The sequence below is a fragment of the Oratosquilla oratoria genome, chromosome 30, assembly GCF_046742065.1.
Source record: "Oratosquilla oratoria isolate Oo_2021 chromosome 30, ASM4674206v1, whole genome shotgun sequence".
Lineage (NCBI taxonomy): Eukaryota > Metazoa > Arthropoda > Malacostraca > Stomatopoda > Squillidae > Oratosquilla > Oratosquilla oratoria.
In genome coordinates this window covers 41,083,863-41,110,440 of record NC_134806.1, presented here as the reverse complement: position 1 = coordinate 41,110,440, position 26,578 = coordinate 41,083,863, and the positions used below count along the sequence as shown (strand labels likewise).

The following is a 26,578-nucleotide window of genomic DNA, read 5'->3' as shown; positions in this document are numbered from 1 at the left end:
GTGGGAGTGGATTTATGTCTGACTTTGGCTACCTCCCTTGTAAGGGGGAAAAAGCCCTTGGTATATGTATGTATATATTATCAGCATAATAAAAACGTATGTAGTGGCTGGACCTGTACATGTAGGGACCAAGATAGAACAAATCCCATCCCATCCCATCTCGAAGTAGCAAGGGAGGTGTTGGATCGAGGGGTCGACCTGGGCTTCCAGCACCAGTCAAACCAGTCCGGAGAACCAAACCAGGTCACGTTATCGAGATCGATGACCTGAGGTCACAGTCCAACACCAGGAACATTACCATTACTACGTCTAAGGTGGGAGTAAGGAGCATATTACGCCAGGAGGCGCCGAGTAGCTACGGCCGAAGCTGTCATCTTGGGGGTGGGGGGAAGTAAGACACACTCTGGGTCTGGGAATCAAAGAGACGTGCGGGACTCGAACCAACGACTAATCGAATCCGGGACCATCAAGCTTCCGATGATGCCACTAGCACACTGCAACTATGATTACCACTATTAATAATAACAATAATAATAACAATAATAATAACAATACTAATAACGTGAGCGGGAACAGAAGACACTGGATTCTTAGCCCGAGTTTATTCCTGACTGGTTTCACAAATATGCTTTTTCAAAGGAATGAATAGACATATTTACGAAACTCAAGGCTAAGACTCCTGTGTTTCCTATTCCTACTCACATCAACCTGTCAAAATGTCTCAATAATATCATTATCATTAATACTATTATCAATAATACTTGCTTTCCAAGACATTTCAATATTTGTAAAAGGGAAACAAATGGATGATGGAGGATGAGGCTTTTTTGGTATATAATAATTATTATTATCATAGGATCAGCCTACAGAGAGCAGGATCCCTAGTCCCATCACTCCATAAAGTCGCCTTTCGCGAAACACATGGGAAACACGGTAGCAATATTCTTCTCCCCCCACCACCACCAACCACAGGGGATAAAAAGAGGTAGAATTACACAGTGCAAAGGACAGTTTCAGAGGAACAGTGATAAAGAAGGAATAGTCGTTATACAGAGAGGTTTTTTTTTTCTCTAACACTGAGAAATGATGCGTGACTCCGGTCTATAGGGGCGCTCTACAAGCCCCTTGGCTATTGGTTGCATGTTACCATGCAGTAATTCTTGTATGATGCCATGCAGTCACACCTACATGGCGTCATGCTATGGCTCGTGCATGATGACATTTAGTCAATAACCCAATACCTCCTTTACAAGGCGATGAGGTTTTTCGGTAAATAGATAGAATAAATTATTATCATATCGATAGCAAAGTGATTTCCAATCCACCTGAGAGAGAGAGAGAGAGAGAGAGAGAGAGAGAGAGAGAGAGAGAGAGAGAGAGAGAGAGAGAGAGAGAGAGAGAGAGAACCTCTCTTATCCCTAAAGAAGTAAATCTTGGCCTCGACCTTTAATCTCGAGCTAGTTCGGCCTCTTTCGAGGACGAGACGACGGTGATCCTCGACGCCGCTACACCGAGGAGGAAGTGGTCCTCCTCCTCCTCCTCCTCTTCCGCTTCCTCCCAGCCAACCTCTTTCAAGTCCCACTTGGCGCGAGATGAATGGCGCTCCTTTCGCCCAAGCCAAGGAGGAGGGAAAGGAGGAAGAGGAGTAAACGGAGGAAGAGGAGGAGTAATAGGAGGAAGGAGGAGAAAAGGAGGAGGAGAAAAAGGAGGAAGAGAAAAAGGAGGAGAAAAAGGGGGTGAAAGAAGACAAAAATTATGAGGAAGAAAACATGAAAAAGGAGGAGGAGGAGGAGGAGGAGAAGGAGGAGAGAGGAGGGAAAAAAGGAGGAAGAAGAGGTGAAAGAGGAAAAAGATGACGGGAAAGAGAACGCAGAGGAGGAAGAGGTGTAAAAGAGGGAAAAGGTGAAAGAGGATAAATATAATGAGGGAAGAGAAAATGACGAGGATGAGGACAGGGCTGGAAGAAGACAAAGGAGGAGGAGGAGGAAGGAGAAGGAAGAGGAAGGGAACCTGAAGGACAGAGTTGAAAGAAGAGAATGGAAGAAGAAGAAGAAACAGAGGAAGAAGAAGAAAAAGAAGAGGAAGAAGAAAAAGAAGAGGAAGAAGAAGAAGAAAAAAAGAAAGTAGGCCTCTTCTCGCCTCGGCAATCCATCAGACCACTTGGCGCATCAAAGCAAACATACACAAACAAGCAACTCGACGGCGTAGTGGTTCCGCGCTCAATCACTGACTCAACGACCCGAGTTCGACCCTCGTCCAGGGCTGAAAAGAATCACTACACTGCAAGCCGGTACTCCAGCTCTGGTTGGGAAGGAATTGTGTGTGTGTGTGTGTGTGTGTGTGTGTGTGTGTGTGTGTGTGTGTGTGTGTGTGTGTGTGTGTGTGTGTGTGTGTGTGTGTGTGTGTGTGTGTGTGTGTGTGTGTGTGTGTGTGTGTGTGTGTGTGTGTGTGTGTGTGTGAGAGAGAGAGGTCACAACATTACCGATCGGGCTATATACGAGTTCTGAGCTCTCAACCGGGAGGATAATAGCTATCGATCACGAGTCCAACAAGTGATCCATGACCGTCGTGGTGGAGAATGACACACACTGCTTTTTCTTAAATCGCCTTTGGTCGATGATGATAATCAAACTACTCCAGTTTTGCAAAATCTACTTTCTGGAGGAGGAGGAAGAGGAGGAGGAGGAGGAGGAGGAGGAGCACAATCTCTAACCAGTTCAGAACCCCCGAAGCCAAATTTCAATAAAAGTCTTAGGCAACCCTAGCATTGAGAAATCACTTTCCTGAGATAGAAGGAAGATGGGAGGGAGGAGGAGGAGACGAAGAAAATGTCAATGAAAAACGTCCCACCCCATTTCTTAAAAAAAAAGTGTCTAATACCAAAGGTATTCCCCCCCTCAGAACCCCAACACACACACAAGGTCCGGATTCAAATTCCACCCAAGGGTGAAATAATTTCAGTATCACTGCGCTGCGAGTCGTTTCTCCAACTCTCGTGGGTGTGCGTGTAAGGTCGCAGCATTACCCATAGATCGGTCATATATGAGCTCTTGAGCTCTCTTCCGGGAGGGAAATAGCTGTCGATCACGAGTCCAACACATGATCCAAGACCATGGTGAATCACACACACACACACACACACAGAGCTCCCCCAGCAGACAAGATAAACTCTCCTTGACCGACGAGTTCAACTCAAGTTTTTAGTTGACAGTTCTGGGCAGCTGTTGTTCACTAAAAAAGCCACCGAGAGACCAGTTTCTTATCTAATTATCATTTTTATTTTTCTATTTATTTATTCTTGCATTCAGGGGAGACTTCAAGGTCTTGCCAACAATATATATCAAACGCGTGTAAACAGAAATCAAACTAATACAAAAGCAAGTGTCTCGTTCAACAATTTTTTTTTCATCGCGATTCAGACCACGCGGCTTCAGTCAGCTGAAGGAACCCCAGCACTTTTAAAAATAATAAATAAATAAATTTAATTAATATTTGTATCCGTACCGACACTAAAAGACTATGTAGTCATGTAACATTTACTGGGAATTACAAGACAAATTTAAATATTCTCGTTAGCTCGTATAAAATCACACACATACATTATATATATATATATATATATATATATATGTATATCTTTTCAACCACAAATTACTTTTAATTCCATGCCATCGCAGTCGAGACTGAGAGTCGCTCGGAGGCATACGTTGGAAATTGAAACATGGTCGAGCCGAGGACTCGAACTCAGCTCACCCGTAACAAAGCAGCAGTGAATTAGCCCAATACGCTATCAAGTGGTTGAAAAGATATTAATCTGTTCACTGGGAACCATTCAGTGTATGCATACATATATATATATATATATATATATATATATATAAAACACTTGTCACGTGCTACCACAGGTTCGACTCCTTGGCTGTACCATGTTTCAATTTCTGCATGTTGGCCTCCTCGAGTCTCTCGATGTTGATGGCTTAGAATTAAGTGTATTGTGGTTGAAATATATATATATATATATATATATATATATATATTGTGTGTGTGTGTGTGTGTGTGTGTGTGTGTGTGTGTGTGTGTGTTTTTATTTACCTAGTTGTAGTACACAGGGTTGTAGTTGTTTTCATGAGGTGCCATCTCTCTACTTCCAGTCATCAAACTTTGCTTTGAAATAGTATGTGTGCGTGCGCGCGTGTGTATATGTGTGTGTTTCCACACACGCTTAGCGCAAACGACTTGACGATAAAAACCTAAATCCTTGTTTACATAAGATGAACGAGACTTTCCTCTGTGTGTGTGTGTGTGTGTAATTCGCCATGCTCTTGGATCACGTGTTGGACTCGTGATCGACAGCTACCCTCCCGGAAGAGAGCTCAGAGCTCATATATGACTGATCTATGGGTAATGTGACCTCACGCACACCCAACTCCCCGCCCACGAGTTGGAGTAACGACTCGCAACGCAGTGAACTGAAATTATTTCAGCCCTGGGCGGGATTCGAACCCGGACCGCCGTAGTAGCAGCCAGGAACTCTACCAACTTCGCCACGAGTGTGTGTGTGTGCGTGTGTATTTACCTAGTTATATTATACTGGAAGAGAGCTATGCTCGTTGTGACTCATCTATGTATCTTTCAGCATCTAGTTTGTGTGTGTGTGTGTGTGTGTGTGTGTGTGTGTGTGTGTGTGTGAAAAAATGCACATGGAGACAAAAAACTGCATACTACAACGCCCCACTTCGCACATGACAACAACAGAATCTTCCCGCCCACGCCCAACTCCCGGACGCCCCGAACTGCGGCACGCCCATCTACGTCTGCATCACCCCCGGCGCCCGCTCGGGGCGAGCCCATGTTGCCCTTAAACGAGTGTGACACACCTTTCCAAGCCTCGTCCTTCTGTCAGTCAGTTCCCGAGAACGATCGATACATATTTGCTTTTCAGGCTCTTCGTATTCTTCTTTTTACTAGAACGACCTAAGAACACAAGAATGGAGGAGACTGCAAGAGACCATAAGGCCTACTCTAGGCAGTTCCATGCCCCTTACCCCTACTGTTATCCCCATCCATAAAAGTTATCTCGTGTTTTCTTACAACAACCAGTTGTTTCAGGGCTCACTACGTGGTTACGAAGTCTATTTCATTTGTTAACCACTCTATTGGTAAACCAGTTCTTCCCTACTTTCTTCTTAAACCTAACCTTGTCCAGTAAAGTTAGAAAAGAAGAGGAGGAGAATAGCAAACATAGGGACGACACCCCTTGTACATTCCTAATGGAGTTATCTAAGCTAGTTAGCCTATATCATAATTTCCCAATGGTGTGGTGTATACTGATAGTCTGGGGTAATCTTCTGGCTCTGGGCTCCTTAGTCACCACGCACGAGATGATGTTTCGTGAAGTAGTGGGGTCCTCAAGCAGTGTCTTGTAGTTCGCTTTCTTTTCAAGTTCCCTGGAATAATGTGTTTTATCTTCTAGTTCGCTTGCTTTCAAGTTCCCTGGAGTAGTGGGGTCCTGGAACAATGTGTTTTATCTTGTAGATCGCTTCCTTTCAAGTTCTCTGGAGTAGGGTCCTGGAACTATGTATTTTGTCTTGTAGTTCGTTTCCTTTCAAGTTCCCTGGAGTAGGGTCCTGGAACTATGTATTTTGTCTTGTAGTTCGTTTCCTTTCAAGTTCCCTGGAGTAGTGGGGTCCTGGAACAATGTGTTTTGTCTTGTAGATATCTTTCAACCACCCCCAACCTTCCTCGTTCAGGTGTGATCACGTGTCCAAGACTCAAATGTCCTACATGGCCGGCAGATGCGACTTATCGACGTCGTTAACTGCACTCTGGATCATCAGTAAACAACTACATTGGCCAATTCGATCTGAAAGACGAACCAGATCACCTGGTTTTAAAACGAGGTCAATTGACCAACTGGATAAGATGTCCCGGTACACCGCGGCTCCTTTCTCACCCAAACACCACAAACGAAGAAGACTTTCTGGCATTTCATAAGACACCACGGCGTCAAAAACACGTATCTTTTCTACGGAACTTTGCCTCGAGTATCTAGAGCATGACTACTTCCTTGGGAGGGGCACATGTCCACCCAGGACATAAGGACCACCTCATACACAAAGAGACCCCTGCCCTATCACGATAACCAGCCAAGACGGGAACATTGTTCCTTCGCCGTCCGAGGAAGCTCCACCCCATCGTTCATTGCATCTGGAGTCGAAGCTGAAGGTTCTGCATGAACGAACAACCTAGAGGACTGAAAACAGAGCGATCCCGGGTACGTTGCTTGCAGCGGCTGATACACAGATGCACAGTAGGTCAAATCCACGCCGACTTGCAGCAGTGGGACAGAGAGTGGGTGAGAGAGAGAGAGAGAGAGAGAGAGAAATCCTTGCCGAAACCTGACCAGCACCATAAGATCATAAGAATGGAGGAGAATGCAAGAGACCATAAGGCTTACACTATGTAGTTCCATGTCCCTTACCAAATGTCATCCACATCCATAAGATCTTAAGAATGAAGGAGACTGCAAGAGACCATAAAGCTTACACTAGGCAGTTCCATGTCCCTTACTATCTCAACCCCATCCATGAAGTTATCTCATCTTCTCTTAAAACAAACAATTGTTTCAGCTTATTGCATGGCTACTAAGTCTATTCCACTCGGTTGGTAAACAAGATCTTGCTTATTTCCTTCTTAAACATAAAATTGTCCAAATGGAATTCATTACTACGCTTCTTAAAAATGTTGCCTTGATATGATGACCTTGTCTGAAACACGTGCAACGTACATCTCTTTGTCGTTTATCTGAATCTTAATAACAATTTGCTCAGGATAAAGTTCTAGGTGGAGACTAAGTCTCTGTTGGGACAACACTTTACTTCCAACTTAATTAAGTACACATATTACTCTACTTACGATCATTCGACTAAGGATTTTTCATAGTTACGATGGGTTTTGGCAGGTAACAAATTCCCATTTAATACTGCTGTGTATTAATAATTTTGTTATTTATGTGTGCTTAAGAAAGATTAGGCACATTTATGGCGACTGCTGTGTGTTGTTATATTCGCTGGCGGGGACGCAAGTTCGCAACCCCCAATTTTCGATCTTTTTTCGACTTACGACGGGTTTCTCGTAACATAACCCCGTCGTAAGTCGAACAATATTTGTATTTGATGCAGCCCGAATGAACGAAACGTTATATCAATAAATATTTCATCCTTATCCAGTGCGCATCCCGACATGCTCGTCGGCAACCATTTGTCTCTTTCAAGATGAGCTGAGAGAGAGAGAGAGGAGGGGGTATGAACTTGATAAATCTCGAACGAGTTAAACGTTGCACCACCGAAGGCATGTCCTCACATAGTGAGTCTCCAGACACGCCCATCACCAGTTTCTTCAACACAAAGGAAAAGAATACCGACTGACCTTTTGGTCCATGATTAAGCCGGATACCAAGAATAGATAAACGATATATATATATATATATATATATATATATATATATATATATATATATATATATATATATATAATGTATATGTAATTCTTATGACAAGTCGCATGCAGGATTCAATCCCACTGCTTACGGCCACCCGTAAGATTACCTTCACAGAGCCTTTATCCACTCGCCCACAGAGACTATAAAAAGCTTTGTAACCCGGAAAGCAGTGGGTTCGAATCCTGCATGCGACTGTAATAAAAATGATCAGATTAATGTCACGGTAATTAGCGAATTTCTCTCATATATATATATATATATATATATATATATATACACACACACAAGCGGACGAAACCATTAGCAGGTTTTACAGCATATTGCTCAGTTGTTTATCTAAATGAATCTTAAAACTTCGAACCGCAATACGTTGTACTTCATAAACAAGCGATCCAAACCATTGACAGTCATTACAGAAAATTACATGTTTATACTTAAGAATATTAAAAGTTCAAACCGCATTACATTCCACAACATAAACAAGCGACCCAAAACAATGGCAGGCATTGTAGTATACTGCTTGGGTGTTTATCTAAATGAATCTTAAAACTTCGAACCGTTTTACGCTAGACAGCCTCTGCAGTAAGATTACATATTCGTTCTTTAATCTGATCGTTCTTTTCTTCCACGGTACAAGTCCGAGAAGACATGGTGCCCAGCTTGTTGCGTTTACCATCTGTTGCTGGTGCGTTGACCATATTGGCTACGCGGGATTGGCCCGCAGCGACGCCTTCCTGTAGGGTTGCGGTCCTTTCTTGCTTTCAAGGTCAGGAGCTGTGGCTGCGGCGACGTTTCAAGGTCAGTTGCGGCGTCTGTGTTTGTTGCTCCGGCGCGGTCCTTGTAGAGGAAGGCCTCGTCAATGTCTTTCTTCTGTCTAATGCTAGACGATTTTAATCAGTCAGTCAGTGGACTCAGAGCAAGGTCCCGTTCTATCGAAAGAGAGAGAGAGAGAGAGAGAGAGAGAGAGAGAGAGAGAGAGAGAGAGAGTTGAGTCAGTAAGAGGGATAGAGAGAAATAGATGAATAGATAAGCAGATTCGGAGTAAGACTCCGATCGATCGACTGAGTGAATAAAGGAGACAGAAAGATGAATGGAAAGAAATAGACAGGAAGGCAGAGAACTGGGGACAGAGGGAGCGAGGGAAGGATCGAGAAATAGACGGACAGAAAGGCAGAGACGAGTAATGTGTTGGAGGGTTGTATGACAGGCTTCCTGGCCACAACTGTTACAATATATTATGCCTGTGTTCAAGACCAGAAGGTGATGGTTGTGTGCTCAACACTCAGGGATCAAACTCGGGAATAAAGTGAGATGATAACAGCCAGGGGCGCTCGACTAGAGCCACCACCTTTGCCTAATGTGATACAACTGCCAGGACAAGTGGAGGTCGCCAGTGACCAGCCCCCCACCCCCAGGAACAAAACCGTGAAACGTTGGACAACAAGAATCCAATGTAAATGCCTCGCGAGCGTCCAAAGTGGACCGCTTTATATACTTTCTTATGACTGTCTCCAGCCGCTAGGAAATGGCATTCGACATACAGTAGTATACTCACCCCTTCGCCTTATGTCACACGTATCGACTTTTAGCCGTGCGCCGTTCATGACACGACGTCGTGCTTTCAAACAAGTACGGGCGTCTATGGACGTTTTCGCACGTTACGACCACGCGTGAAAGCGTCCAAAGAAACCCATGGTTATTTGAGAGAACGACGTCGTGTCGTGGACGGCGCACGGCAAAAAGTCGGTACGTTTGAAACGAGCCTAACCAGGGGTGCTGGTCAGTGGTGGCAAGAAAGTGTTAATATTAAATTACAAGTTAATAATTTTACTTTTTTTTTTTTTTGTCGGACCCTCCTGAGCTTTTAAAACGTATAAAATTGTCACTGTACCCTTGCAATCCACCCACTGTCTCCCACACCCTCCCACGTGACTGTTAACAACTCAGCAACTCTTTGTCTGAAGTCCAACAAGAATTCTTGCAATTCCACCTCTGACATTTGCTTGGGGACAAAGTGTTTCAACCCTCCTCCTCCTCCCCCACTCCCCCTTCGGAGTGCCTGCCACCTTCCCTCTTAGGCCCTGTTCACACTAGCTGTTTGAACCGCGCGGAAAGCGAGGCGGTGCCGTGGTCATGGAGAGAGAGAGAGAGAGAGAAAGCGGTGGTGTGTGAACGTCTCCAGTGACTTGCACTGTATGTGAACCGCCGCGGTTCAAACCGTGGCGGCTGAAACCGCTGGTGTGAACAGGGCCTTACACTCGCTACTGCCAGCCCCGCCCACTCCCTTCCGCCTCGATGAACCTCGGTACTCGCGTGCTTGTCTCACATTCGCTCAGTCCCGGGTTCGAGTCCCGCACTCTTTTCCAATTCCCAACAGTGACTGCTTTTTAACCTGCCAACCCCGAACAGTCCCCCAAGGATAAAGGTGACAGCTTCGGCTGCAGCTACTCAGGGCCTCCTGGCGTAGTTGGCTCCCCACTTCCTCCAATGAGACTGAGGTGGATGGAGTGAACTTGAAGGAAAGCCCGTGAATGAGGTGGATGGATGGGGCATTGAGTAAATGGTCTGTTGAGCAGGAAAGGGAGAAGGCAAAAGGTAGTAGACGTGAATGGACGACAAATTAACGCGGCCCAAAGAACTATCTCGCCACAATCTCTCAACCAAGTATCCCTTGAAAAAGACGACTCTCGATGGAGGAGGCGAAGGGGGACGACCGCAGAATTCATGGCAGAAGTTGACTGAACCTGTTGAGTGTTACTTGGAGCGGATGAGAAGGGTGTCGGCATGGGAGCTTGCTCGGAGGAGAGACCGTGGGGACCGGCGCCGGTGTAATAATGAAGTAACGCGACCCCTGGTGTATGCCGTTCATCTCCCCACCCGCTCTCTCCATGGCGAAGTGTACGTAAAGCCCATGTCACACTATGCGGCACCGCCGGATGGGGTGGGGGGGATTAAATTAGTTTAATAAAATCAGCTGACGACAATCCCAACTTGATATAACGACCCCCTGGTTAAAATACTATCGAGTCTAATAACTCGTAGAGACCATTTTACACATAGGCGACTAAAGTGTGATACAATCTTGTTATTTTCCGAGTCTCCAAATGTCGTCATCTTTGCGTCATTCACTGACAATCTGAATGACGATCTACGAGAAGTTAAACCTAGAATACGAATGTTAGACACTTTGTTGAGGTGTAGACTTCGAGAAATGTAGAATACTGTCAAGGGAATCAGTCATCCCGGTTTTCGAATTCACACAAGTTTGACAAGAATCTTGAAGGTGTGAAGGAGACTTTGCTAGAGCCAGCGACAGCAGCAACGGCGGCAACGAGATACCGGCCTCAGCAACGGCGGCAACGAGATACCGGCCTAAGGTTACCAGGTATGTATGTACGTACACAGTTGGATAATTATGCAAGGACGTATTACTGTATTCCTCAGAATGTTTGCACACACGAAGAAATGGGAGAAGGAAAGATAGGGGAGAGAGGGAGGGAGAGGGGGAGAGAGTAAAAAAGAACGAGTGAGAGAGGAAGAGGAAGAGAGAGAAAGAGGAAGAGAGAGAAAGAGGAAGAGAGAGAGTGAAAGAGAGGGAGAGAGATAGAAAGAGTGAGTGAGAGACACACACACACACACACACAGAGAGAGAGAGAGAGAGAGAGAGAGAGAGAGAGAGAGAGAGAGAGAGAGAGAGAGAGAGAGAGGGGGGGGGATTCCTTCACGTACTGTCGCCAGCCAACGACAGAGGCCGAATCCATTCAATCTCGAAGGCTTCTTGCGAAAGGATCGCTGGGAGACGGCGAGCGAGGAGGACGTACATACATACATACAAACACAAGAAGCAAACTTGTTCCAAAGACGTCAGGGAAGTACAGCTTTTCCCACATGGACGTGTGGAACAGGTTGGGTGAGAACACAATCCAACAATATAAACTGATCCAAGGCAAAGTTTGATCAATGGAGGTAAATACACAATCACAGAAACTCCTCACGGGTTTCTAATGAGACTTCATACACTAGTGTAGGGTAAAAGTCCCTAAGCTGAAATCCCTACAGGGATTTTACAACACATCCCGAACCTAATCTAGGGGGATTTGTCCTTGGTCCTTTATGTCCTTGGAGAGAGAGAAAGAGAGAGAGAGAGAGAGAGAGAGAGAGAGAGAGAGAGAGAGAGAGAGAGAGAGAGAGAGAGAGAGAGAGAGAGAGAGAGAGAGAGAGAGAGAGAGAGAGAGAGAGAGAGAGAGAGAGAAAATTAAAAAATAATTGTGAGGATGTTGCCGCCCTATTTTTTCTTGTCTCTTTTTCCCTATGGGATTTTTTTTTATCATATTTTCCCGACTTTTTAATCTGGACTCCGTTCACACACACACACAAAGACACACGCTACACGAACTACCCATCTCATTAACACACTAACAACCAATTCGTGATCACGCCCTGCACTGTATTACTCGTTAACAACGTCGTCGTTGATGGGGGCCAAGTGTTTCTCGTGATAGGTTATCAATATTCTTTTCCCTTTCTAAACACAAAGTCAGCCTGAACTCGCCGCAACCTCTGGCTATACGCCATTTCTATTCAAACCTATCTCCACCTTTGTTTTGTGTGCGTGCGTGCGTTTGTGCGCGTCTTGTACTTGTGTAACTTCTTTATGGTATTTACATAATTCTAGTATAACGTCCCCAATTTCGTCATACTCAGCCTCTAATTCGTGTAAGATTCCAAATGATTCGTGTAAGATTCCTACTTATTCGTGAAGATTCCAACTTCCTTGCTTTCCAATTATCATATTTACATTTGAATTCATGTTATTTTTCCATCTAGATTATTCCAAGTATTTATGCATCTGAATGGGAAAACGTATTTCTACACATCCTTGAATTTTTTTTTCTTCTCAATTTGCCCTCGCGCACTTGTGTGTGTGTGTGTGTGTGTGTGTGTGTGTGTGTGTGTGTGTGTGTGTGTGTGTGTGTGTGTGTGTGTGTGTGTGTGTGTGTGTGTGTACACAGTACTCCTTCCTTATTTACGCAGGTGAGGAGCGTAAACACCGCGTACACAAACGCACTCAAACACTTCCAAGTGTCAACGTCTTCGCCAGGCTAGCCTCCCCTTCCCCTTCCCCGTCCACCTCCTAGCTCCCCCGTCCACTTAACCTTCCCTCCCTCCCTCCCACTCCCTCCTTCGTGTCAGCCACCTTTGTGGAAGGCAGATTCTTGTCTCACTGGACATTTGTCTTTTTTTTTTTCTATTTTCTTGAATTTCCTGTCGGCGTTCGGTCTCAACAGCGCGCCATAAACACCGACACCGACGACTTCCATTTGCCCTAGAACGACGAGCACACAGATCAAAGGTAGCCCTAGACAGAATATTTTTTAACATAATCACATCAAAATGGAGGAGACTGCAAGAAACCATAATACCCACACTAAGCAGTTCCATGTCCCTTACCACCTGTCATCCCTACCCATAAAGTTATCTCATCTTCTCTTAAAACAACCCATTGTTTCAGCGCTCACTATGGTTACCAAGTCTATTCCATTTGTTAATCATTCTGTTGGTAAACCAGTTTTTTTATATCTAGTTCTCTCTTAAACCTGAATTTGTCCAATATAAAGTAGAAACAACTTCGCCAACTGTACAGTTAATGAATGGAATAAACTTCATGCAGAGGCAGTGTAATGTGGAAGGCTTCGAATCTTTTAAGATTCATTTAGGTAAACACTTGAGCAGTGTGCTGTAATGCCTAACGGTTTGGTCCGTTTGTTTATTCATTTCTTCGTCTATCTGTTCTTAGCATCCGACCTAGTCATGGACCAAAAGGTCTCCTGTCGATATACTCTTCCTTTGCAATCCTTTTGTGTAAGCAATTCTTTGTAAGCAGTATGTTGTAATGCCTTCCAATGGTTTGGTGCGTTTGTTTACTTATTTCTTCGTTTCACTATCTATTCTTAGCATCCGACATAGTCGTGGACCAAAAGGTCTCCTCTCGGTAGCTTCTTCCTTTGAAGTAGCAGCTCAACGACTTCTAGCGGGACCCCCTCAGCCCCTCCAAGGTCTGTCCCGGTCTCCCAAGGGACCCCATCACAGTGCCCATCCCTAACATCTGTTCTTCTCCCTAATCGTTCCGGGAAGGAGATGCTGAGGTAGGCCTGGAATGCGATGGGTGAAGGGCGTGAAGGAGAAGGAGAAGGAGAAGGAGAAGGGGGGAATAGCTAGGCAGAGGAGAAATAGATAAATCCACTTGGATGGAAGCAGCACAGGCGAAAGAGGAGGAGAGGAAGAGAGGATGGAGGAAGAGGGAGAGGAGGACATGGAGAAGGAGGAAGAGATGAGAGCATGGAGGGAGTTGATTTGAGGACATGGAGGAGGAGGAGGAGGAGGAGGAGGAGGAGGGAGGAGGACACGGATAGGCCTAGTGTTGGCGGGCCACAATCAAGTAGCGTTACAAGATTCAACGGAGCGAGCGAGCGAGCGAATCACTCTGGTCCCCTCGGAATGGGTGCCAGGAGCCGCCCCCACGCCCCCGCCACGCCCTTGCGTGCCAGGTGGCACTTTCCCTTTCAATCCAACCCCGCCTGATGGCCATTCTGTTCACGTGCCATCACCCCCGTCCCTGCGGTAGCGTAATGGGTCACTGCCGACACCTTTCTTACCAAGCGACTATCTTATCCCCCCCTGTCGCCTTGCGATTTTATTCACACACACCCCAAATGGATAGTAGAGAGAGTTAAGAGCAGTCCACTCTTCTTATGATGCTCTGCTTAACAGCCCCCCACCACACCTTCCCAGCCTTCCACAAGTCCTTCTTCCTTCCCTTCCTCTTTCACATCCAGCTCCCCACCCCCCTAAGTTCTCCTTCCTCCCCGCCCTCTCCCAAACCTTCCACAGCCATCTTCCTCCCACACCCGTCACCCTCCCCCATTCCTGACTGTCTTCCCCCACCCCCAGCAAACCCCCATACTTGTCGAAGCAGCGCTCTCCTCCAGCCCACACGACGAAGCAAACCCACGTACAGAAACCACCGAAAGACCTTCACTTCCAGAACTCGAGGATGAGGAATATACATCAGAAGGCCGAGTCGTTCTGGCCGAAGTCGTCAGGTACCAGACAGTCACTGCTTTCTGGAAATCGGAGTGCGGGAGTCGAACCCACAACTAAGCGAATGCAAGACCACCACGCCTCTGATTACGCCACCAGCATACGCCAGGAGGCGCTGAACATCTGCCCAATTCGTCACCTTTGACCTTTGGGGATTGGAGCAGATGACAGTCACTGCTTCTGAGAATCGATGTACGGGACTCGAGCCCACAACTAAGGGAATATGAGACTAGCACGCTTCCGATGACGCCACCAGTACACAAGGTGAGGTGCGTACGGCAGGAGGCACTGAGTAGCTGCGGACCAAGTTGTCATCTTTGCCCTATTACATGCGCTTTAGGTACCGTTGGGAGGAGAGAGGGGGATGACATTGTCACTACTGGGATTAGGAGAAAATAGCTCTCATCCGGGAGGGTAATAGCTGTCGATCACGACTCTAACACGTGATTCAAGACAGTGGAGGCCACCAGGAGAGTATGACACACAAGCTACTACATCTATCTTATTTCGTTAGAAAAAAGTATCGATTTAAATTAAAAGGCATCTTTCTCCTTTTAAGTGAGGTTGCTAGTCAAGATATGCACGCGCCCATTCTAGCTCCTTGTGGATGTCTCCCCGATCACTGTTTGGATCAGAGGCAATACAGAAACAACATAAAGCAACAAAATAAATAACAACAACAATTACAAATTAAAATGAATAATGGAATAAACAAACAAGTGAATAAATCAATAAGCAATAAAATTAATAAATAAATAAACAAGTAAATGAATACATGAATAAATATCTTTGAAAATCATTATACCTAAAAACATGAACTTACAAATTGTGAAAAACGGTACAAGGCAACGATACAATGAAATAAAAAGGTGCACAGAGAACAAAACATATAAAAAAAAAATACAATTCTATTTAGAATCGCCAATAGATACCCCACGCACACCCAAGCCATTGTCATCATCAAATCTGCTCAGGCAGGCAGACAGTCCGTGCACCATCATAATTACGCTGACGCATTATCCACGTGTGAATTCCACCGTCGATTTTCAAATCTGTGGCGGCTCTCCGTCGAGCGCAAGACTAACTTTCCACTCCACAGATGCACCTGCCCGCGCAACCGTTCTGTGACGTCACAACGTCTTCGGAGGCGGATCTAGCATCCGTCACTCGACCACTCGTCTTCATCACAACAAATTTCATCACACAAACTCGATTTACTTCACAAACACCGTTAGAACGTAGTCCAATTCATGCACATGTGATGACGACACAAGGCAATCCCTCTCGCCATCATCAAGTCCACCCACAAATATCTCGTTGCAGAATGGAACTTCCGAAGTGGTCTCAACACGATTTCTGAGATTTTTAACGAGTCCAAATCCACAGGAAGCTGTTTTTTTTCTCCGTCTCTCTCTCTCTCTCACGCGCAAGCCACAAAAGTATTATTCATCGTCTGTCTCCCACATTTTCTCAGAGTTATTGGTGAACAGATCCAAGCACACGCCATTACCATCGCCTTCGCCACTGCCTCGCTAACCTTGGACAGGCAAAGCTGCTGCACCTGCCGCGTCAAGTCGGCCGGGAACAGAACAGCTAAGCAGTTCTGCTCTCCTCACCAATTCACATCCCGTCCAAACCCCTGAGATTCACCACGGTCATGGACCACGTGCTGGGCTTGTGATCCCCTTCCTGATCAACAAAGAGCTTGTACAGCCAGACACACGGACAATGGTTGGACCTTACACATCCATTCTATTGCTTAAGGGGGGCAGCAATGGCTTGTGGTGTTGTGAACTTGTTAGCATACCAGTGAGACTTTATTTCATCAACTTCCTCGCTGTCGTCAGCGATTCTCACGATCAGCAGATTGGGCTTTCGTGGTTGAGGAATTCAGCGATAACGGCCCTCAACCTGCTCCCTAGGTGAGCGTGTATCCTCAGTCATCCTCACCGCCGTGACATTAAACTTCCAAATCACAGAAACGACCGCAATTAACCACGATTCATGTTTCATCATGCACGGTCGATCATCAGTTTCAATACGTTAACTCGTGAATTCAGACGACAGCAGGGAATTAGGATGGGGGTAGGCAGATGAATCGTTGCACACACACACACACACAGATTGCAAATTTCACGTTGCAACATCAACTTTCATTCCACATTTTTTATTCTTGACATCACCTGCCGTTATATAATCGAATTTCACTTCTCGCTCCTCTGGGCCACAGTCGGCATGAAGTACGCAGTTGTCGGTCACTTTGGAACACATGAGAGAGAGAGTGCGAGAGAGAGACAATATGATCCTCCTCCTTCACCCATTTCACAGCTAAGCTTACTAGGATGTCACTCGCCATATTTCACCTGGGCACTAGTTGGAGGTTCCTCACTTGTACCCACCACTGACGCACACTACTCATAATTTCCACTTCGGCTGATATCGCTACACACAGGTATCTGTGCACACACAAAATCACAAAGAAAAGTCCATCTCAGCCCACATCACTGACGTTTGTTTGCTAGTCGACTATTCCCGCGTGCAGTACACCAAACCATATCCCACCTTGAGAGGAAAAATCAAACCACAACGATCAAGCACCACGGTTTGAATTCAAATTCCCTCAGCCCGTTGCACTTTCAACCCCCAAATACGTTCACAACACGTAGGACTGGCTGTAAAAGGTCCTGCCAGTAGCAACGGCCGACCAAACTTTGGCACGACAGATATCTTTTCGACACACGTACACTCCCGACTGTCTCCTAGGCTGTTGCTTCTTGTACTACCCCCACCTACCTCCCTCTCATCGCTGTTCCCCCAGTCAACTCCCACCTCCCCCTCCATCCAGCCCACCGTCCCTCCTCCTCCTCCCCCTTTCGCCACCACCTCTCGAATGACATCCGACAAAACCCATGGCTATTCTAATGCTTCAGCTTCTCGTACCCTTCTACCTACCCCGTCTGACCCTCTACCCAACCATTAATACGACATATCTGCATCAGACAATTCTCTAAGTTAACGCAGTTCCCTAAAATCGGGGAGAAATAAACAAGTTCTCCGACTCGCTTCCAGTAGGTAACCCCCTAACAAACCCTTGAGAAAGTCCTGGTGGTTGCTGGTTGATTTGAATCCACACACTTTTATTTCCTCGTCAACGCGCCATAAAGACAATCTGCAGCACTTCTGAGCACGGCTGTGCGAAACTCGAATCCACTTCACCTTCAAGAAAGTGATCACTGGAAGGCAAGAGCACTTAATGAATTTACGATCTGGCATCACATTTCTGCGTTCAATTACGGGGCCCCGGAGTGAGCGTACAAGCGACCGAGACACTTCGCTTCAACTACTTGGAATCTTAAGCTCATTCTCATCCCAATTCTCAACTCATCTATTCACGCCACCACTGTACATGACAGACACTCAAGACACACAGGCCATCGTTAAGACGAAGGTTGCTTTCGAAAGCCCTCACCAATGTCCTCGGGGGTGTTATGCCCATTCTGGGGCCCAGCCATACCGACGACGACGATGGAACTGAGAGTTGGGGGGGGGGGATACGTCCACTGATGCACAGTCCGAATAAAATATGCAGAAGCGCCAAACGCGTCCAGTAAAGTATGGGAAAATAACCCTAACGGTGTTTTCAATGAATATCAACACATTATCAGATGCGGCATTTGATGATCAAGGCCATTTCTTTAGCGACCTATTTCGTCGACTTCCAACCGACAACCCCAACTTCCAAGAGACATTTGTACAAATTTTTCTTCAACTTAAGAGACCGAACGTCAAAATTACAGCCATCTTTCTTCCAACTTCAAGGACAAAGATCCTTTCTTCTCCATCCCTTCCCCCACCCCCCAAACCTTTTCCCTCCCCACCCCCACCTTCACACCAAACCTCGTTTTACCATCCTTACGACCAACCCGACCTCTGTGCCCAGAAAGGACTGACCAGAAAAGAGAGAAATATAGACACAACCACGGCGCATGGTCAAACGGCTCTATTTACACCTCCTGTCGAATGCTGAGCAGCTGATGTGCTTAACAAGGGAAGTGAAGAGAAAACAACTGAAAGTTTACCTTCTGTCACATCATATGTAAACAAATAAGACGTAACAATAATAAAACGATAAAAAATAAAATAAACACCATTCTCTTTTAGCAAAGGTATTTTAAGCAACATAACTTCTGGAAGGCATACAAGAAAACAACTGAAGAATATGAAAAATAAAGTAGCAATAATAATGATAATAACAATGATGATTACATACAAATAAATAAAACAAACATTCTTTATTAGCAAGTTTTGAGCTACATAGCTTTACTATAAGCGAACCGCAGAATATGGAAAGTTGACATATTTGGTCACGAAAAGCCTCTTAGAAAATCGAAGACACGAGTGTCTAACGGGGTTATTACACTGGGCAATTTTTCCTCCGACATCCTACCTCCAACCTCCATTTGAATAATATGACTTAGCTTACAGAAATCTATATTTCACTAGGAACACTTCAAGAGTATGTCTAACATTCGTATAGGTATCTCTTATTTCATCCTTCAGCTTTGCAATATGTGAGGGAAAGATAATTTGATATTTAGAGATCTGGAAAATAAAATATTGTAACCGAAGTAATTTCAACTCAAACCCTCAACTGTCGGCGATGGTGAAACTCGTGGAAGCCCAATGTGAACAAATGTGTAAAAAAAAAATGTAAAAAAAAAATGTGTAAAAAAAAAAAAAAAAAAAAGGACGATGCGAAAAATGAATGACGGAATTCTGTGGAAACACACACTGGCCCACATATACATATGCATAAATACTTGTAATAGTTTAAGTGATATAACCCGAGCTGGAACATAAACGAATTCAAAATGTCTAAATATATTAATTGGAAATCAACAATATAAACAAAGTTGGTAATGTACATGAAAGTAAGGTTCAATTACAGAGTAGGAACGGGGCACAGCGAGTGTAGCTTCTTCCCTGTATATTACAATTAGGTAAACACACACACACACACACAATCAATCAATCAATAAAAATGTCCACAAGCTAATAAATTAAGAGAACTGTGACTGGCAACAGCTTATATGGCATTGGCGGGAGTTGGGAGGAGGAGGGGGAGGAGGAGGAGGAGGAGGAGGAGGAGGAGGAGGAGGAAGACAGGAGAATCATTCGAGGGATGGGAGGGAGGGGAAGGGTGGGTGGGGGTGGAGGAGAAAGAGAGCAGAACAATAAAAGAGGTGACGAAAGCTGGAGAGAGGAACACCGGAAACAAAGGAAGCGAGACTGGACCATCAAGTAAAGAATTTGTGAAAGGCGCGGAAATAGCATACGCCGACCCCCCCCCCCCACCCCCCACCCAGCCCCCCCACTTCACCTTCCCTACCTCCAACCGGCTGGAAATGGTTTCGTTTATAACGAAGAGGAGGCAAACAGGGTAAAACGGATGCACGATTTAGAGATAATCATGAAAATGTTACATATTATGACTTCGATGTGTCTTCGATCATGTGTTGGACTCGTGATCGTCAGCTATTTCCCTCCAGGAAGAGAACTCAGAGCTCACATAAGACCGTGTGTGTGTGTGTGTGTGTGTGTGTGTGTGTGTGTGTGTGTGTGTGTGTGTTCGTGCGCCAGCGCCAGTGTATTTATTTATCTAATTGTATTTACCTATTTGGGATCACAAAAAGAATCATCACCCCAGACTTCGACAGGGTGACAATTCTTCACGTGGGCTATCCTAGGGTGACAATTCTTCATGTGGGCCATCCTGGGTTTACGATTCTTCGGTTGTACAAGTTGATGACAATGAGCATAACCCTCATTCAACCTAACTTAATATTTAATCCACTGTTGATATTCGGCGTACTGGGGTGACAATTCTTTAGGTGGGATCTCATAGGATGACGATTCTTCATGTGGGCGTTCTGGGGTGACAATTCTTCATGTATATTTTTAGTATACAGAAAAGGAGCAACGCTCGTGAGGTCCCGTCTCTTAGTCTCCAATTTATCCTACCTTGCTTCAAATTCACGTATGGTTCCAACTTCGGCTAGATCTTATTAACCACGCTTAGAGTTGATTTCATGTATTGTTCTAACTTGGGCTGCATCCCTTTCTAACCTGTTCCAAGCAATTATGCATCTCCATGGAAGCCTTTTTTTTCATATGCTTAAAACATATAATATTCCACAATTTCTTCTCATGACCTCAGCTCTCTTATCCCTATCCATGACATCTCTTCTGTCAACGTAGTCTGTCTCCTTTTAGCGACCTGAACAATGGAATCGTATCACCTCTTTCTCTTCAATCTATCAATGTTGGCAGACCCAGTCTCTCCTTGTATATCTGCAAGGCTGGGAATCAGTTCAATTGGCGCCCTTTGTTTTCTCTCGATCATTCTAATATGCTTCACTCTGTGTGGGGGACCATACCACTGACGCATACTCCAGTCTTGGGCGGATCAGGGTTTCTACATTTTTTTTCCATAATTTCTTCATCCATATAGTGAAAGGTCATTATAATAATCCGTAGTAGTCCGTGTGTCTCTCTCACTATCCTGCTGTTATGCCTGCCAGGTGTGTGTGTGTGTGTGTGTGTGTGTGTGTGTGTGTGTGTGTGTGTGTGTGTGTGTGTGTGTGTGTGTGTGTGTGTAAGTGTTGAACATGCAACTGCATCGACTGCGCAGCGCCGGGCACTTCAAAGACAGAGGAATTCAGCTCCCTCAAGGTCGTTGACGCCCTGGGGGTGGGGAAGTTCACTGTGCGATGTACTGTTGGTCCTAAAACCTCATTTCAGTTTTTGCTTTAAGTATGACAATAATGGAAAAGATTATGCTGGTAATGACAAAGACGACGACGTCGAAGACGATGGTAATAACGATAACAACAACGACAATAACAAAGATGATACTGACGACGATGATGACAATGACGACGACGACAACAACGACAAGATGACAATGATGATAATGACGATAATGACAAAGACGACGATGACGATGACGACGAGGAAACGAGGAAGCATATCCAGGAAGAGAGCTATTTGTCCAGGAACTCGTCGGGACAAAATGAACCAAGATCTCCACAAGTGTAATCACCACAAGAGGCGTAGTACACAGAGATGAATATATAAATAAATGAATAAATCCACGAAAGAATACAACTTTTCCTTCTCTATTGTATCGCCTACAGTATGTCTTCTTGTATACAAAACTATATCAAATTGTTTGCAATCTACATCGTCAAGTGGGTTCCGAGAACGACTCCAAGAGAAAGAGAAGGAGGATGAGGAAGAGAAAGAAGAGGAGGATGAGAAAGGGGAAGTGAAGGAGAAGAGATGATCAAGAGGAAAAGAGGATGAGGAGAACGAGGAAGAGGGGGAGAATGAAGAAGAGGAGGAAGAAGAGAAGAGGAAGAGAAGTATGATGAGGAGGAGGAAGAGGAGGAGGACGAGGGATAGCACCAGGACGAAAAGAGGAAGAGGAGAATGGGGAAGGAGGAGGAGGAGGGAGAGAAGAAAGATGAGGAAGAGAAGGAGGAAGAGTAAAAAGAAAGAAGGAAAAAGAAGAAAGAAGAGGAAGAGAAGGAGAAGAAAGAGGAGGAGAAGGGAAAAAAAAGGAGGAAGAGGAGTAAAAGAAGAAAGAAAAAAAAAGAGATGAAAGAGGAGGAGACGGAGAAGAAAGAGGAGGAGAAGGAAGAGAAGAAAAAGGAGGAGGAAGAGTCCATGCCGGAAGTCTTCTGCAGGTCCAAGACTTCACGGAGCGCGCTCGTCCAACACCTGAGGTGAAAATTTCCGTCATTACCATTATCGTCATTAATAACAATAACCACAACAACGAAGATTCTGCATCATCATCGTCATCTTCTCGGACGCTTTTGATCTATTTTAAGTCGCCAGGGATTTACAAACAACGACTGTAAAGAGGCTGCATCATCGTCGCCGTCTTTTTTCCCAGACGCTTCTGAAAGTCACCGGGGATTTAACGCTTTCCACATCCAACCACCACCACACGGAGAACACAGAACACCTCACACTAACAATCCCTATCTATATACCAAAGGCCCCCTCCCTTCTCTGCTCAACAGACATTCCACTCTTGCTCAAAACCCCTTTCATCCCATCCATCCACCTCATCCTCGGTTGCCCCCTCAAGTTCACTCCACCCTCTGCTTTCCATACTCTTTTTGTTAATCTCTCTTCAGTCATTCTTTCCATGTGCCCAAACCATTCCAATACTCTTTCATCAGTCCTACGCAACAACACGGTACCTTCCCTGGGTGCCTATGGGCCTGCCGAGGCCGTCGTCGGTTACCTGAAGGTCGCGGGACTTCAGAGACCTGGGGCAAATTGTTGATTGATCAACGATTCTTTGAGGACCGCGGCGCTAGATGATTGTAATCAGCTTGGATGGTGTGTGTGTGGGGGGGGGGGGAGCGAAACTTTAAGGGCTTCTAGGACAAAAACTCCCTCCCATCTCCTGTTGTCCCAAATTGAGGTCTTACAAAGCCTCAAATACCTTGGTAATGTGATATATAAGAGGGGCGAGTCATACCAGCAAATTCTTCGAAGGATTAGCATTGCCCAAGGTGTTATGGACTCACTCAGAGTATATGGCCTTGTCAATATTCAGGCAGGAGGACTATGATCCGTACTTTCAGGTTGCGTAGGCTCCTGTTTTATTGTACGGCTACGAAACATGGACAATGAATGCTGATATGAACAAGCGTCTCGATGTCTTTGGTACAAAGTGCCTTCGGAGTATCATGGGGTATCTGGAAAGACTGCGTCAAACCAGAGACTATTCCGAGAGACTCAGTGTAGACCTGTTACCAGTATAATTCGTGAGCATCAACTTCGACTGCGTGGGGGTCATTTCCCAGATGTTGATCACACTCACAGGATTGTCTCCACAAGAGACAACCCTCGATGGAAGAGGAGACGAAGAAGGGGACGCCCACAGAATAAACTCGAGGCTTGGGTAGACCGAACGAACCTACCGAGAGATGTTTAGAATGGGAAGGAAGGGTGGCCGTATCGGAGCTTGCTTGCTTGGAGAACCGTGAGGATTGGAGTCAGCCGACGCGTGAGTGGAGCAACGCGTTTCCCACCCCCACGGTGAACGCTGAAGATGGTGATGGCTGTGTTGAGTCATGATACCTCTTTATGCAGACATGGTGACTGACGGCAGGTGATTTTATTCAGCTGGGAGTGGGCACTACTATCATCTCGATGAGTCGGGCAATTTAATTTGCCTCCGAGGGGGAAGGGAGGAAGGGGGAGCAACGCTCCGTGCTGAGTGAAGAGAAATTACGAGACAGCAAACAGTGTCTAACATCAGACACACTACGGGCTGGTCCCCCGCCAATATGAGGACATATCTGATACATTTCTTTCTGGAGCCTCGTTTACACGGGGCAAGTTGAGAGGCAAGTCAAGTGTGCAAGTTTCTTGAACTAGAGAAGAGAGCGAGCAAGTATATGTTTACAGAGGCCAAGACAAACAAACAAGTAACTAGCATACTTGACTTGCCTCTCCACTTGTCCCCATGTAAACGAGGTTTTAGAGATAGACGACACCCCTAACTGCTCAGGGAGGCGACTTCTTTAGGAGACCAGCCCCTGCGACCGAGGAGTACTCCAGAATCTTCACCCAAGCGGATAAGGACTTCCATGGGGGAAACCCTACTCATGGAAAAGCTGAAGATGGTCGAGGGGCAGCACCCTTCACTGGATCAGTTGTGACGTGAATACGTGATATCGGACGCTCGGATGATCAGCCACCTCCTCGCCCCCCTTCCCCAACGTCATCCTTGATTGGATAATTGCACTCGGGCGAGGGAGCGAGTTGCTGGCGTCCAGCGATAGGGAGTTTTACAATGTTACTGCCCTGGTGCCAGGTATCGAGTTTCAAGAGTGGTCCGCCCGGTAGACTCCTCGTCCCGCCTTCCCGACAGCGCGCGCGCGCGCGGCCCAGTGATCTTCTACGGGTTGTCTTCGGCTCGTTTTACACGTATCGACGTTTCGCCGTGCGCCGTCCACGACACGACGTCGTGTTCAGAGATAACCATGGGGTGTCGGCGAAAAGTCGATAGAGTGTGAAACGAGCCTCCAACCGAGCATGAAACGGTGGTCATGGACATGGAATTGCCTAGTGTGGGCCTCATGGTCTCTTGGAGTCACCTTCATTCTTGTGTTCTTATACCGCGGGCAGTACCATTTACTTGAACTTAGTGTACTGGCAAGGCAGAATTCGTAGTAATGGATTTACATTAAACAAATTTGGGTTTAAAAATGAAATGAGACAAGACCTAATTTAACATCACAGTGGTTAACGAACAGAATAGACTTAATAATGGATATAAATTGGACAAAATCAAGTTTAAGAGACATGATTTACCCACAGAGTGATTAACGAATGGAAAAGACTTAGTAACCATGATGTAGTGAGCGCTGTAACAATTGGTCGTTTTAAGAGAAGACGAGCTAACTTTATGGATAGGGACGGCAGGTGGTAAGAGACATGGAACTACCTAGTGTAGGCCTTATGGTCTCTTGCAGTCTCTTCCATTCTTACGTTCTTATATGAGCACTACGCTCGTGGGGTACCGTCTCTGTGCCTCCCATGAGTAACCATGGCCCCATGTACCTACCCGGTTCTCTTGCTTCATGCCCAAACCCTAAACCGACTTTGGAAGAGTACCTCGTCACAACGAATAAGACCCTCATTGCATAATGACTAAAAAAAAAATGCATGATGGCAAAAACAAAATGCATGATGGCAAAAATCAAGTGTCTGATGGTAAAAACAAATGGCATGGTGGCAAAAACAAATTGCATGATGACAAAAACAAATTTTATGATGGCAGAAATAAACTGCATGATGGCAAAACTAATATGCTCATGGTGGCAAGTGAATGATGGCAAAAGCCAATTGGATGGTGGCAAAGACAAATCGCATGATGGCAAAAACCAATTGGATGATGATAAAATCCGTTTGCATGATGTCAACAGTCAAGTGCATGAATGCAAGAGACAAGTGCATGACACATACACCCTTCACTGGAACGGCGGCGGCGACAACGTTGCCGTCGTGATGTGGGAGGAAAGGGGATAGACGGGATGGGTCGGGCGTCGGTATGGGAATCCTATGGGGGGGGGACGATTCAACAGGATTCCAAACATTCTACCGATACATGTTGAGAATCCCAGAACCAGGTTCAGTCAGTCAGTCTCAGTCTCTCTCTCTCTCTCTCTCTCTCTCTCTCTCTCTGGCGAATACAGACGCGACAAGTCCAGCGGCGGTGTAACTTAATGGATCGTCGCAATGTTTCGGACATTCCTCCACACACAACACAACACAACACAACAACACGATTCATGCAGCAGGAGCTGAAGGAGGAGGAGGAGAAAGAGGAGCAGAAACAGGAGGGAAGAGGAGGAGGAGGAGGAGGAACAGAAGTAGTGGTAGTAGGAGGAGGAGGTGGAGGGATAGGAGGAGGAGGAAAAGCAGGAGGAACAAAAGAATAAGCAGGAGAAAGAGGAGCATAGGGAGGAGGAGCAGAGGGAGGAGAAACACGAGGAGGAGGAGGAGGAGGAGGAGGAGGAGGAGGAGGAAAAGCAGCAGGAGGAACAGAAGAATTAGCAGGAGGAGGAGGAGGAGAAAAAGAAGAATTAGCAAGAGGAGGAGACGCAGAGAGAGGAGAAACACGAGGAGGAGGAGGAGAAGATGGAGAAGGAAAAGCAGGAGGAACAGAAGAATTAGGAGGAGGAGGAGGAGAAGGAGGAGGAGGAGGAAGAGGAGGAGGAGGAGGAGGAGGAGCTGCATGAATCAGCCCTCCTTTCAAGTTTCTCCGCGGTGATCATTTCCTATGTCGAGTCTAAATAAGACTTATTGAACCGCATCTCCGCGGTGGTGGTGCCGTTGATGATTCGTTAGGCTCTTTTCACACGGATCGACTTTTCGCCGTGCGCC

At 45.8% G+C, this 26,578-nt stretch overlaps 1 protein-coding gene across 12 annotated transcripts in view; it reads right to left on the bottom strand.

Annotated features, from left to right (window-relative positions):
* The window catches only part of Cip4 (formin-binding protein 1-like Cip4), a 403,349-nt gene that overhangs the window by 116,079 nt on the left and 260,692 nt on the right, over window positions 1-26,578 (bottom strand). The window contains exon 1 of one of the 12 annotated variants that reach the window (XM_076212810.1): window positions 17,347-17,410. The exons of 10 other annotated variants lie outside the window; for them this stretch is intronic. The gene's annotated coding sequence lies outside the window, so the exon portion shown is untranslated. Of the gene's footprint in view, window positions 1-17,346; window positions 17,411-26,578 lie in introns of those variants that run through there. One more of the 12 variants, XM_076212812.1, reaches the window with a different exon arrangement.